Here is a 14,999-nt window from a genome sequence, read left to right on the forward strand (position 1 = left end):
TTTACTACCTCTCTAGGACATTTTGGGGAAGCCCTTCCAGATTTTCTGTAATTTCAAGATTAAAACAATTAACAGTTTTGAATAGTTTTATGTTGAAACAGAATTTTTTTATCCTGTTGTTTACTGAATACTGCATGTATTACTTGGAACCAAATAGAATACTTTAACTAAACTGTTTTTTCAGGTCAAAACCAGAATTAAATGGGCTGAGTTGTTTGGGGAAGATATTGACCTCACAACAGGGGTTAGAATTAACCAGTACCAAAGACCTGTCATCATGTTTGGAGTTATATTTCTAATCTGCAACGAAACCGACACATGATGAGCCAGGTGGGCTGGGCTATCTAGTTACAATCTGTTTTTGCAATCTGTGGTTATGTCTGTTTTTCTGCTTGATATTGTCGCCTGCACATTCACCTGAGATCTCATTTCATATGTGTGGACCTTATTGTGTCTACAACTGACTTTTCAAAAATAAACCTTATTTATTGTAAAAAGCAATACTCATTTCGGTTTAAAATAGGACACCAAGGAGAAAGACAAGAGAGAAAAGGTCACTCATAATGTCATCATCCAAAGATAATTTGTTACTATCATAGCAGAGCTCTTTGAGTTTCTCTACGTGTTTTTAGTTGGGGAGTGGGGGAAGGGAGTAGTTTTCTTACACAACCTACAGTAATTTAAAGAAATACTTACCTATTGTTTTTATACAAATTTCCAGCTCTGAAACAAGTTTAAGGACAGTTACCACCATTGGCAAATGCATGGAGGAAGCAGTTTGTAGAGCTTGTTTAGTCAATTTGAATGATATTTTCAGAATCTGACAAAAGAACTAAAAGAAAATTTGAGTTAAATCATTGAAATCCCAAAGAATCTACAATTGTGTCAAAGCATTTGCAAAAGCTTTGAGCTTTCGTTTGTTCTCAAAATTTGTCTAGACTTCACACACAAAACCAATTAAAAATGGAAAGTACTATTCAAAATAATTGTTTAATAAAATGGTTTTATAAGCAAATATTTTTTTAAAAATCCACACATTACAGATCTACATATGTGCTCAAACAAAGTTTTGTACACATTGTGTAAAATATTATCTTAATCTAAATATATTCATAAGTGGATTATTCATTAAGGATTTCCAAACATTGATTTTAGAAAGTTGGTGAATCCTTCACACATTTTGGCACAGGGATCTTCAAACTCTGCCCCTAAGTTGCTTCTAATGGTCTCCATATGAATGTCAATGCTATCTTAATTCAGATTGTTCAGTCTCCGAGTAGGTTAGGACTTGCTGTAGTATAGACAGTTTGACCTATCTTGAAAGAGAAGTTCTCATTTTAAAGGGGCAGTAGAATTTTGTTAGGTGTCGTTTCAAAGACCATGATATGTTTTTATAGCAAGGACGTTGATTAAATTGACTTGTAAAGCCTCCTTCATACAAAAACCAAATTATTCAAGGGTTATCTAGAATGGCAAAGCAGTCCCAACCCTAGGAATGATAAATGAGAGGTATTCGCGTGCAATTATCTGTTAACAGAAAAAAAAATAGCATCCTAAGCCCTGGATTCAGATAGAGAAGTCAAGTTTTCAAAAACTGGGTCTTGACATTAGGTAACCAAATGGGGAAAGTCTTTGCTTCACGTAACAGTGTTATTATACCTATTTATTTACAAGACGACTTAAAGAATGAGCGAGGTCACATTAAGTGAACCCACTACGAAGTCTGTAAAACACTACAGGTAAAAGAAGATGTCTCCCTTATGCAAATATTTAGATATGTCTCTTGTTCCCTTCCCATATTTAAGGCTTTTTACTTGAGAACTTAAATTGAAATAGAGAACCAGTTTGGAGAACTGACAGGAAGAGGAGCTGGCACAATTGTTCAATTGACTAATCCCCACCTGCAAGCACCAATATCCTGTGTGGGTACTGGTTCATGCCCCAGCTGCTCCACATCCCTTCCAGCTCCCTGCTTGTGGCTTGGGAAAGCCGTTGCGGATGGCCCAAAGTTTTGGATCCCTGCACCTGTGTGGAAGACCCAGAGGAAAATTCTGGCTCCTGGATTTGGATCAGCTCAATTCTGGCCATTGTGGCCTTTTGGAAAGTGGGTTAGCAGATGGAAGATCTTTTTATTTGTCTCTCCTCTTTGTAAATCCTAATCTACTTAAAAAAATCTTTTTTTCAAAAATGAAGAGAGATGTTTGCTTAGAGAAGGGGAAAAAAAATTAAAGAAGAAAAACAGTGGCATTACAGCATCCATAGTGGAACCAATGGTTTCATCAACATTGTATGATAATTGCTGAAAGTTCTTCAGCCCAAAATTAGGAAAAGACAAAGATACTGCTAATGAAATTCCCACATAATATCTATGAAATGAGCCAAAATGAAAAAAAAAAAAGGTTCTTTCTGAATTTAGGATTGTAAGTGAAATATATCTAGTAAACATGTAAAATATAATATATATATCTAGTAAACATGAATATAGTGAAATATATCTAGTAAACATGTAATAATTCATTTTTAAAATATTGGCCATATTAGAACTTCAGAAGATTATCTTTTGTAGCTGTAGTTTGGTCTCTTTTTCAAGAAAAAAGCAAAAAACGTCTTTAATGCCCAAATGATCAAATGTGTCTTTATGTTCACATGGGTGCAATACAAAGACAAAGAGCTCTAAAAATCTAAAAGTTTTGTGAAAACAAATTGTAACTATTAAGCATATTTGGTTCTTGGGTTCAATAAGAAAAACATTAGTAAAACTCTGAATAAGGGCCGGGCACAGTAGCCTAGCAGCTAACATCCTTGCCTTGAATGTGCCAGGATCCCATATGAGTGCCAGTTCTAATCCCTGCAGCCCTGCTTCCTATCCAGCTCTTTGCTTGTGGCCTGGGAAAGCAGTCAAGGACAGCCCAAAACCATGGGATCCTGCACCCGCATGGGAGACCTGGAAGAGGCTCCAGGCTTCTGGCTTCTGTTCGGCGCAGCTCTGGCCAATGCAGCCACTTGGGGAGTGAATCAACAGACAGAAGATCTTCCCCTCTATCTCTCCTCCTCTCTGTATATCTGAATTTCCAATAAAAATAAATAAATCTTTTTTAAAAAAAAACCTCTAATTAAATGCATACATACATTAACAGAAAAGTAACTCACTGATAATCTGTTAGACACCAGACAGTAAACACCATATTGTAGTGGCTGCTAGACATCCTTGGGGTGGGGAAAGGCCAGAGAGGCTAGTGAACTAGACAGACACAGTATTTAATCCTCTAGTAAAGATTTTTATTTTAGTCTTAATTGATTGTTCTATTTCTTCATCAAACAAGAAATTTAACAAGAGAAGCATGAAGATCCTAGTTTAGTAAGAATATAGGCAATGGGTATAAGCAATAACTGAGCAAAAAAATGACCATTTCACTCACTTATAGTAAACTTGAATCACATTAGTGTTAAAGAAATATTCTTGATCATTGGTTTGACAAAGGTATAAAACAAAGTTTTGAAAAACTTTCTTTATAGAAATAGGATACACAGGCATTAGTTCCCATATTTAAGGGAGAGTATGTGATATTTGTCCTGCATATCTGTTGATTTCACCCATCACGCTTTTCAATTTCCATAAAAAAATGGTAGGATGTCACTCTTTTTATAGCTGAATAATATTCCATTTTGAATAACTATCACGTTTCCCTTATTCACTCATCTGATGATACCCACCGTATTTAACTCCAAATTTTGCCTATTGTGAACAGTACTGCTGTAACATGGTGGTGCAGGTATCTCTTTGGTACAATGTGTTCATGTCTTTTGGGTATATACCCAGGAATGAGTTTGCTGGATCCTATGGCAAGTCTACTTTTAGGGTTTGTTTCTTTTTTAAATAGTTATTTATTTGTATTGTAGAGACAGATCTACAGAGAGAAGGAGAGACAGAGGAAGGTCTTCCATCTGCTGGTTCACTCCCCAAGTTGCTGCAACAGCAAGGAGCTGAGACAATCCAAAACCAGGAGCCGCAAGCCTCTTCCGGGTTTCCCACAAGGGCGCAGGGTCCCAAGGCCTTGGGCCATTCTTCTGTGCTTTTCCAGGCCACAAGCAGGGAGCTGGCTTGGAAGTGTACCAGCCTCTATATGAATCTCAGTGCTTGAAGGGAGAGGTTTAACCAATTGAGCCATTGGTCTGGAAATGAGATTTTCCTGTCTTAAAATTTTTGTATTTGCTTATTTTTTGTTGTTTTTTCTTTCTGTGTAATGAGCTCTTACCAAATTAAGAAGGAACTAGTAGCCAAAAGTGCCCTGGATTTTAGACAATTCTACAATATCATCTACAATTACCACTTGTAGGTGGCAATGCATGTCGCAGAAACAAAGTTGACATAATAACCTGTATTATGTTTAATCTCATAACACCCTGAGAGGTGTTTTTATCCCCTATTTCATAGAGAAATAAGTTCAGATATACAGAGGTTAAATTATTTGTTCAATATCATGTTCCTGGTTAAGTTGCAAAATGAACTCAGACTTCATGAAGTATATATTTTCTATTACCCATCAAATAATAGCTGTTAAGGGTCGTGTATTAGATCAATTTCTAAGTTTTGTCTAGAATAAATGTTAAGTATTCCCCGTGCTTAGTTCCTAGGCATTCTATCACTGGCCCTGTTGTTTGAAGATGAATACTTTTCATTATTTCAGAAAACTTGGCTCTTCAGGGAACCAAGTACAGAATAAAAGTCAACAACCAGCTCCAAGCTCACTTCACAAGGCCTCATCACATTTTGATTTGTTTGGGTGTTTTGCTTATTTGTTTGTTTATTTGTTTTTGGCAAAAATCAAGTAGCAAAGTTTAGCTATATTTTATTTCCTTTCTTGGTTACTAGTATTTAACATTGGCAGTCATCTAACATATTTACACTTATCTCCCTGATATAAGTTGAATGAGAAATGATTCTTGAAGCTTGAATAATAAATAACATGAAATGTCAAAATCCAAACAAGAGGGTGTTTTCCTAGCATTTGGTTAGAGCTGAACATGGAAGATAAGTGATATATACACATTCTAGACACTTACACTCAGATGGTTCCCATATGAATATGTCTTATTGTATTGAAAAATTACAGCTTATCATAACAATGCCAGGATTCAAATTGTATAACATCCGCAGATGAGACCCAGAACTAGAAGTTAAAGTTTTAGAGTTGTGGAAACTTTATTTTTTTTTTTAAGATCAATGTTTTCCTCTCCTGAAGATACTTATATATACCTACAGAAATCTTGCTAGAGTGCCGCATTTTGGAAGGATCTGTCCTCGAATACTCTGCACTAATATCACATTTACTTACTCCGTCAGTAGTTCCATTTGCTACAGAACAAATGTGATGACAATGATGATGGTGGTGGTGATGGTGATGGTGTAAGAGGATGACGAGAAGGGTGAAGAAGGAGGGAAGGAGAAAGAGCAAGAAGCATGTTTTTGAATGCTCTTCACTTTCCTGTGCTGAGGTTTTTATCCAAATAATCCTGGAAGGCCAAACCACCCATTAGTAATCCAGCAATAGATAAAAATTCTGCCAAAGCTTAGTACTGTTATGGAAAAAATGCAAATGAGGCTTTGTGAGAGGCGATGTGGGCTGGTTACTGACTTCTGTTTAGTCCTTGGCATTGGTATCCCTGCATTCTGCCTTGGGTGTCGAGTAACATAATGAAAATATGTTGCCTTCAAATGTATCTCAGAGAAGGACATTAGTTTATTACCTGTCAAACAGTAGGCACTGGTGGGAAATGAAAAGATCCCTTTCTCATGAGCTCACAAGACTGTGCAAGACAGTGTTAATAAACCAGGTATCAATCAGTGAGCTATTAGATCCAGTGGCCTTTCTTTAGGTGGCCAGCACATTTCTGGAACACAGGCATAGTATGGCACAGTACTACATATGACCTAATGAGATCTGGGAAGACTTCCTTAGAGAGAAGATAACCGATGGCATTAAGTGTTATAGTACAGTCTACATCCAATGGCATCAGAAAGCAAGCTGGATGGTATGATCTACAGACCCATGCTTCCAGAATTGGGTCTGAGCAGCTTACTATTCAGAAATACATCATTGCATGACAAAGGAGTAAGAACAATATCTAAAGCAAGAGCGGATGACACAGGAGCATGACTGAGGTCAGGAAGGTTGTACTGAGTTCTGAGCCACTGTGCTTTCTTTGAAACAAAGGAATCAGTGAGTGAAAGCATTACGAAAGGGATGGGGGCTGCACAACACTTTTTGTGGTTATCATGAATTGTATCATCTAATTTCACCCTTGACGGAAAAACTTTAAAAGATAAATTTCTTATGTCCGTTTGACATTAATTGCAAATTATGACTTGAATATATAGTGGAAATTCTCTTTTTAATGAGCAACAATGCTGTTATCATTTATATGAAAGCATTTTGTTTCTATTTAGCAACCCATGTGTTAACAAAATTTTTATGGGATGGGAAGGTCTCAGTTTGGAATTACTTCTGAAGCAAGGATTTGGAGCTAGACTTTTTATTGGAACCAATTAAAAGGAAAGCAGAGAAACAAAAAAAAATATGATTCTAGAATTATTTTTTGTGTTTCCAATTAAATTTACACAGCTTGAAGCCACAAATTAGAAATCTCCACTTAATAACTTTGTCATTTTCTTTTATTTCAGATATTGCCCCTAAAAGCACTTGCTTCTTCCTTTCTCTAAAAGGAGAGCAAATGTCAACAAGCAATGTGATCTCTTTTCCTACCATCTCACACTAATCCTACTTCACCTCTAAAAAGATATCATAGTACATAGCCAGAAAGAAAGAGAACATAAGGGATCAAAATTTTCTAAAGCATCTTAGGTCCCATTTAAGCTCTCTAAGCTCACTTTCATCATCTTTAATATGACAGAAATAATATTAGTTTGTCTTCTTCATCAGAACAATAACAAAAAATAACTTGAGGGGCCAGGACCATGGCTTAATGGACAATCCCTCATCGGGAGGCACTGGCATTCCACATGGGTGCTGGTTCATGTCCCAGCTGCTCCATTTCTGATCCAGCTCCCATTCTGGCTTGGGAAGGCCACAGGGGATAGCCCAAGTCCTTGGTATCTTGCACCCATGTGGACGACCCAGAGGAAGCTCCTGACTCTTGGCTTCAGTTCAGCTCAACTCTGGCTGTTGTGATCGTTTGGGGAGTGAAATAGAGGGTGGAAGATCTTTCACTTTGCCTCTCCTTCTCTCTGTAAATCTGCTTTCCAATTTAAAAAAACTCTTGAAGAAGAAGAAATTAATAATATGAGGAAACCCTAAAATTGTGAAATATTTTCACCCAGTGTATAAAATAGTTATTTGAAATTTAGAATAGGTTTCTCCATTAGAACAATATCATAAATGGTTAAGTAGGATATTTACATTTGGTAAACAAGGAAGCTGCTGGAGATCTGTAAATATAGGGTTTCTCCTGAATTTTCAAGGTTGCTGGGCTGATTCACGAGCATGCCAAATTAGCCTTCGGAAATCATACAACTCCTAGGGACTAACATCTTGGGGGTACTCTAGTAGATCTAGGCAGAAAGAAAAGAAAAAATGAAAGAAAATGGGGACAGCTAGGGTTTTCTTTTTGTAATTCTGAAAAACAGAAGAGGTCAAGGAAGAGGAACAGGATTTTGTTGGGAGGCAATAAAAGAAGAGAAATTCTGAGTAAACTCAAAGTTACTGAAATGTGAGCAGATGAAGACAAATGAGCAGGAACCCAAGTGAATGTGCCTCCAGGACCTTCCACGTGAACGGGTCTGCACCTCAGTATCAGCACCCATGTTCTCTCTGCACGTGGAAGATTGTCTCAGCCTGCTCTGCAGCTCAATGGAGCTGCCCTGGGTCTGGGACCTATCACACGTCACCTCTCCCAGCAGTTCCTGACTCTGCTAATCCTTCTGTGCAAACTCATCCACTGTCCTGGTTTCCATCACACCCCTCTATGATGACTCCAAACCAGAAAAGTTGTATATTTTAGAAGCGAGTTGTGGGATTTGGAGTTGGGATTGTGAGGTAGCTGCTACCTTTCAGTATGGGCCTTTGGGCAAGTTTTATTCAACTTTGGCAAAAGTTTTCATAAAATGATTCAGCCACTTTGGAAAACTTTGGGAATTTTCCTCAGAGTTACCATATGGTGTAGTAAATCCATTCCTCAGAATATACTTAAGAAAATGGAAAATTTGTGTACATACCAAAATATTTGTACATAAATGTTCATAGTAGTAATATTTATCATTTCCCTTAGGCAGAAACAACAGAAATGCCCATGAAGTGGTGAATAATAAGTAGCTTTTCCATATAATGCAATATTATTATTCATTCATGAAATGAAATTAGGTGCTGATTCATGGCACAATATGAATGAACCTTGAAAACATTACACTACTAAAAAGTATAATAATAAAGAAAAATAAAATAAAAAAGAAAACATTACACTAAATGAAAGAAGTCGCACTCAGGTCACATACTGTATGATTCCACTTATAGGAAATCTACAAAAGAGTGAGACTGAAAGTAGATTAGCGGTTTTCAGGGACTCAGAGAAAACAAGTATAAGGAATGATTGCAGTGTTGAGTTTTCTTTTTGGATAATGAAAATATTCTGTACTTTGAAAGTGGACGTGATTGAAAAACTTATAAGACACTGAAAGTGACTGAATAGCACAATTTAATCAAACAGAATACAAATTATCTCAATGAAAATTATTTAAATTAATTAATGAATACACCCTATTCACCTTCCTTAACTGCTATAATTTCTAAGTCTTGTCCAGATCTATGGCAGAACCAAAATGGCAATATTGCGTGTTATAAATGTAAGAGTCACCCTAATGAGCGCAGCACCCCACTCACCATCCCTCCATACCCTAGGTCTGACAATTTGCCTTGCCATTTGTTCTCATGTTTCCATTCCTTCTCAAACCCACTGACATTCCTGGGCTCAAGTGCCAACACCTTTCCCTGGGGTACTTCAGTGGCTTATTTCTAAGCCTGACTCTCATCTCCTGTCTATTTCTTCCCTCTGGTGGCGTCAAAGCAGTCTTTCTGAATGATGATATTAATTGCAGAACTCCTCCATTTAAAAGTTCTGCAGTTTCTATTGTCTCGTTTGGAGCTAAAATTTTTCCCATACAAAGCCTTTTATGAATGGCCCTCAACACCTGTACATGTGTGTGTTCATTCTTCACTCACCTCATCTTTGTTATATCACGTGCTCTATTGTTGTGTAAAAAGGAACTTCATGTTTATTGTCTTCGTGCTTTGCACACATCACTTCTCCATCGCCCTCTGTCTCTCCCTGTTTTTTTTTTGACAACGTCCTCCCTCCCCCAGCATGTTTGCTTGACAATTTCATGCTCACTCTTCAAGAATTCTCCTACCTTATGACTGTTCCCAGCATATTTTGGCATGAAGTGCGCTGACAGTTTTTAAGGCTTTGCATGGTTTAGGTTTTTTGTTTTTAAGATTATTTATGTATTTGGAAGTCAGAGTGATAGGGAGGGGGATAGAGATCTTCTATTCACTAGTTCACTCCTCGAATGTCTGTAACAACACATTTTCCATGACCTTTTTAAAGTTCCCTCTAATTTAATAAACAGCTACTTCTGTGCCAGAGGTTTTCACACCATACCAGAGGTACAAGGACGTGTCAATCACAGATTGGGAGTCAAGAGGCCTGAGAATGTAGACAGAGGGAAACACAGGAACAGGAGCTGTAAAGGCGACGAATGAAGGAAAGACAATCTATGATTCACTGAGTGGAGGAAAGATGGAGACTATGCAGCAATCACAACAGACAACCCTGAAGAAAAAAGGCAGAGAGGAGGGGACAGGCAGGGGTGTTTGTAGGATGCCAAAGCCTCAAAACCTGGATTAAATGATCTGTCAATTCATTCTTTCCTTCAGAGACATTTTCGGGTAATGAGAATTTCCATCTCTGAGCATCAGCCCTAAAGCTTCTTTGAAAGTTCATGTGATGTGCTCCCATGTGTATGTCTTACATGTGAGATGTTTTCTGAATGGTCAAGGGCCTGGACTCTAAAACTAAGCCACTAGGACCAAATTTAACTCTGAAACACTTCGGTGTTGGTTTTATGCATCCTCACCTATGTAATAGAGTAACAGCTCATGCTATGTGGTGGGGTTACTTAGATTAAATGAATTAATAACAGGTAAAGTGCTTATTAACTGGCACATAGCATGTTTTCAGTGAGTGTTAGCTACTCTTATTGTTTTCCTGTAATTAAAATGCCCTCCATTCAAGAGTTAAGATTATTCCTATATATGGCTGGCATTTCTCTCAACTTAATAGGTCACATGTATTATACCTACTTATGCTTGTTGTACAAGGGAATGAAAGAAAGGAGGAAGGGAAGGATGTAGGGATGGAGAGGAGGGGAGAGGAGAGAGACAGATAGGGAAAGGAAACAGCTGCAAACTTGAACCATGAAACGACAGGGAGTTTAAAATATGTTACTCTGATTAGACTCCCACTTTCTTAAATGAAAATTCTGTCATCCCTTTCTTACTCTGTTGCACGTTTTTTTTTTCAGGTTAAAAGTACCTTTTTCAAAACACACCCAACTCCATTCATTTATTTAGTTACAATCTTATCTTTTAAAGGAATATTCATCAAGCACACTAGCATTCAAGGGCATACAGAACACACGTCTATCCAAAAAGAAGTTCAAAACCTGGAGATTTCAGTGATGTCAGAACCATGTCATGTGCACCCATGAGCTGTAAAAGGTGCTCGAGTTTGGACTGCCCTCGTTCTTCAGTGGAAGGGGGGTAGGTAGATGTCAGGCTATTCACATGCTTGACTCAGTTCGGGGAGTGAATAGCACACAAAAACATTTCCACCAAAAGTTTTGCTGATGGAGCTACTGCTCACAATAAAGTTATTGAAGGCTTGAAATAGTAAGTGAAACCAAGCTGGGAACTACAATTAGAACGAGAACCACCTAGCTCCTGTGGTATTTTGTGGGGATTTCACAAATCTGCACGTTCTCACAGTTTCAGAGCCTTGCCAATCTTTATCTCACCACAACATCTCATTGCCAGTGACTTCAACTCTGGCTTCTGATTTCTAGTCCAGGAAACCGTTTATACATTTCTTTATGTAATTGCCTTAGCATTCTTTTACCTATTAGTTACAAAAACACACAAGAGCATTCACTGAACATTTAGGCAAAAGCATACTTCTCTGTTCTTAAATGCAACACAAATTGTCTGTTGCATTATTAAAACAGAAAAATACCGCTGACAATGCATTACATTCCTCGTTAACTCATTGACACACGCTTGGTCAGGAAGAAAAAAGGCAAAAAGCTACCTTTAAAAAAAAATCAACGGTTAGCAACTGTTAGGAAAAATGCAGTGACGTATCCGAAGCTTTAACTTGGCTTGAAAATCAAGGAATGCTCAGGCTCCAGAATGATGGTCTTGATGCACCACAGACAATCTGAAGAGAGTTGAGGTTCTGTAACAGGGTGGTTTTGTTGTAGTTCCTTTTCAAAAAATTGAGCTTTGCCGGCCTGGTACAAAAGCCTAGTAGCTAACTCCTCATCCTTCATGCACCAGGATCCCACATGGGTGCCAATTTGCATCAGCTGCTGTACTTCCCATCCAGCTTGTGGCCTGGGAAAGCAGTAGAAGACGGCCCAAAGCCTTGGGACCCTTTCAAAAAAACAAAACAAAACAAAACAAAAAACTGAGCTTTGCTTTTGGATAAGGAAACCTTCATTTATAATGCACTACTTTCAAAGAACCAACAACTATTTTTAAAATTATTTATTTTTGTTGGAAACTCAGATTTTACAGAGAGGAGAGACAGAGAAGATCTTCCATCTGATGATTCACTCCCCAAGCAGCTGCTCTGAAGCTGGAGCTGAGCTGATCCAAAGCTGGGAGCCAGGAGCTTCCTCCGAGTCTCCCACACAGGTGCAGGGTCCCAAGGCTTTGGGTCATCCTCTATTGTTTCCCCAGGCCACAAGCAGGGAGCTGGAAGGGAAGTGGAAGAGCAGGCCTCGAACCAGTGCCCATATGGGATCCCACACATGTAAGGTGAGGACCTTAGCCACTAGGCTACTGTGCCAGACCCAACCAACAACTATTTATAAAAAGTAGAAAATTCTTACTTCAGCAAAATCCCAAACTTCCACATCTTTGATACAACATTGACTCTGAGTTTATATTCCATTGTTACCGGAACAAACCTATTTAATAATATACAAAGCCAGAATCATATATTCCATCTCACATAGATTGCCAGATCATAAAACAATAACCTGTTGCACAATTCCAGCCCATAGATGCACTGCTTGTTAGACTAAAATAGGAATGATTGGATCTTACAAAGTTTCAAAACCCATAAATTAGTAGCAAAAATATACAAATCTTATCGTCACTCTAAAACTCCAGTTTCGGAGTCCTCTGGAAAAATAAGACCTGTTGGTTTTAGAGCTACCGCCCCAGGCATCAGCACTGGAATGGAGCTGAGCAGCAGCGGAAGTCTTCGCTCCGGGCTGCTGCCTTTCTCCTCTGTTGTCTCCTCAAACTGTGAACAAGTATCATTACCATTTGTCATCCCACCGTTTGCCTGCTCTTAGGAAGAAAGTGAAGTATCACGGTTACAAACATTTTTCTTATCTGCAGTCCACTTTACACATCCTGTTATTTTCTGGCTTCTGCAGACGTTGGCATTTGCAGGTTAGGCAGCCTCAGACTCAGTGGGCTATGTCAAAGACATCAAAGACGCAAAAGCTGAGGAGAGCAGAATGAGACAAGACGACGACCACTAAGCTTACTTAAGCCTCCTGACGGGTATTTGCCCAACACGGTGATTCAAATTACAAGACAAATTTCATTTCTTGCCTGACCAAGAATATGAGTTTGAGGATTGCTATAGCATTTGTCAAGCTTGGTTAGGCTAACCAATTATTCAGTTCCATTTTTAATATCCTGAAACTATGTACACTGCCTCCAAGTTTTGTCATTTCTTAATATGTCTGTTTTTTCTTTTACAGAAAAGTGTCCATAATCAACAAAATATCTACTTATTGATTCACACGGGTGGGTGATCTTTTGGCACGGCACTTAAATCTCTGCTTGAGATGCCTGACTCCCTATCAGAGTGCATGGTTCAAATCCTAGCTGCTCATCTTCCAATCTAACTTCCTGATAATGTTAGCAAGCTGGTAATGATTCAAGTTTTTAGGTCCTTGTTATCAACATGGAACACTTGGATAAAGCTCCAGGCTTATAGCTTTAGCTTTGTCCAACCCTGACTATTGTGGGCACTTGGGAAGTGAATCGAAGATGTAAGATACCTCTCTTTTTCTACCTTTAAAATAAAAACAAAGATAAATTTTAAAAATATTTTGGGACCCTGTGCTTTAGCCTTAGCTGCTAAAGTTCTCGCCTTGCATATGCTGGGATACCATATGGGTGCCAGTTCTAATCCTGGTGGCTCTGCTTCCTAGCCAGCTCCCTGCTTGTGGCTTGGGAAAGCAGTCAAGGATGGCCCAAAGCCTTGGAACCCTGAACCAGTGTGGGAAACCTGGAAGAGGCTCCAGGCTTCTGGCTTTGAACTGGCTCAGCTCCAGCCATTGCAGCCACTTGGGGAGTGAATCATCGAATGGAAGATCTTCCTCTCTGTTTCTTCTCCTCTGTATATCTGATTTTCGAATAAAAATAAATAAATCATATATATATAAGAAACCTTGTATAATATATAATAAATCACATATATGCTATATAATCTTATATATAATAAATATAGCATGTAAATGTATAATTACAATAATATATTAATATATAATAATCTTATAATATAATGGTATTTCTGATCCCTCAAAACTGCACTTTATAGCTTTTGGAAAGATTAAGAAAAACAGAATGTATACCAGCCTATCTAAAAAAAATGTACTTAATAGTGTTTGTAGGCAACTATTTTTAGCCTCCACACTGTATAGTAAGTATAGTTTCACTCTCTCCCACTTCCTCTCTATGTTGCTCTGGATTTGTTGACTACAACTACAAAAAGCTTACTTCTCCACACCAGGCTCATGTAAATCATAGATATTTTCCCTGGTGGGCTTTCAGGATGAGTTCCTGTAAAGTATTTCCAGGAGAATTTCTAGCACTTAGAATGGCTCAGGTTGATTATCAGTGAGTATACAAACCGAGCTGGCATTCTTCCTTTGTTGTTGTTTATTACTCTTAAAAAGAGAAACCAGAAGCCATGGGAGGGTTATTTACTAGTCTTCGCAGCTGCACGACTGATCTCTAACCACCTGGTTTCACTGTTTTGTTCATTCATGTCTTTTGACAGCGTTTTTGGTCAACTCAGAGAAAACTCTGGTGCTCTAATAGAGAAAGATATTGAGGTAGCAAAGGGAATGGTTCTGTGTTTCCATGTTACCAGCTTAACTGCCTCATTCTGAAAGGATAACCCATACGCCTAAAATGTAATGTGATTTACCCAGGTTTAAACAGTGATTTAGTAAAAGAAAGGAAAATAATTCCATCACATGGAACTTCCATAAATCCAGACTCATAGGGTTGAGGGCTGGGGAGTTAGTGTCTGGGACATAAAATACATGGCGGAAAACTGAAGAACAAGGTAAGTTTTCTGATACACTACCACTCTTTTGCCATTTGGGTATGGAAGGAAAAGCCAATTATCTGGTATTAGGATTTCTGTTGACTGGTTTGATAACAAGGGAGTTTACCTCTTTAACTTTAGGAAGGTTATCGCAACCCTGTCATCTCTCCTGCTCGAAGCATATATTTAATTCAGGGGGTTGTTGTTTAATAAAATGCTATAGGCTATGGTTAGTGATGCTGAGCACCTGAAGCAGTATTGGGTAGGTGGAGGTGAGTGAAGGGCAACTGACAGAGATCAGCTTGAGAGGGTGGAACCTGAGAACTCAAAAAATGTCCTTCTTCACCCAT

At 38.3% G+C, this 14,999-nt stretch overlaps 1 protein-coding gene across 2 annotated transcripts in view; it reads right to left on the bottom strand.

Annotated features, from left to right (window-relative positions):
* Positions 1-14,999, bottom strand: part of RASGRP3 (RAS guanyl releasing protein 3) — a 68,007-nt gene that overhangs the window by 37,553 nt on the left and 15,455 nt on the right. For both annotated transcript variants that reach the window (XM_058668097.1, XM_058668096.1), the window contains exon 2: positions 697-820. The gene's annotated coding sequence lies outside the window, so the exon portion shown is untranslated. The remainder of the gene's footprint in view (positions 1-696; positions 821-14,999) is intronic.

This window comes from Ochotona princeps, chromosome 8, assembly GCF_030435755.1.
Source record: "Ochotona princeps isolate mOchPri1 chromosome 8, mOchPri1.hap1, whole genome shotgun sequence".
NCBI classification, from domain to species: domain Eukaryota; kingdom Metazoa; phylum Chordata; class Mammalia; order Lagomorpha; family Ochotonidae; genus Ochotona; species Ochotona princeps.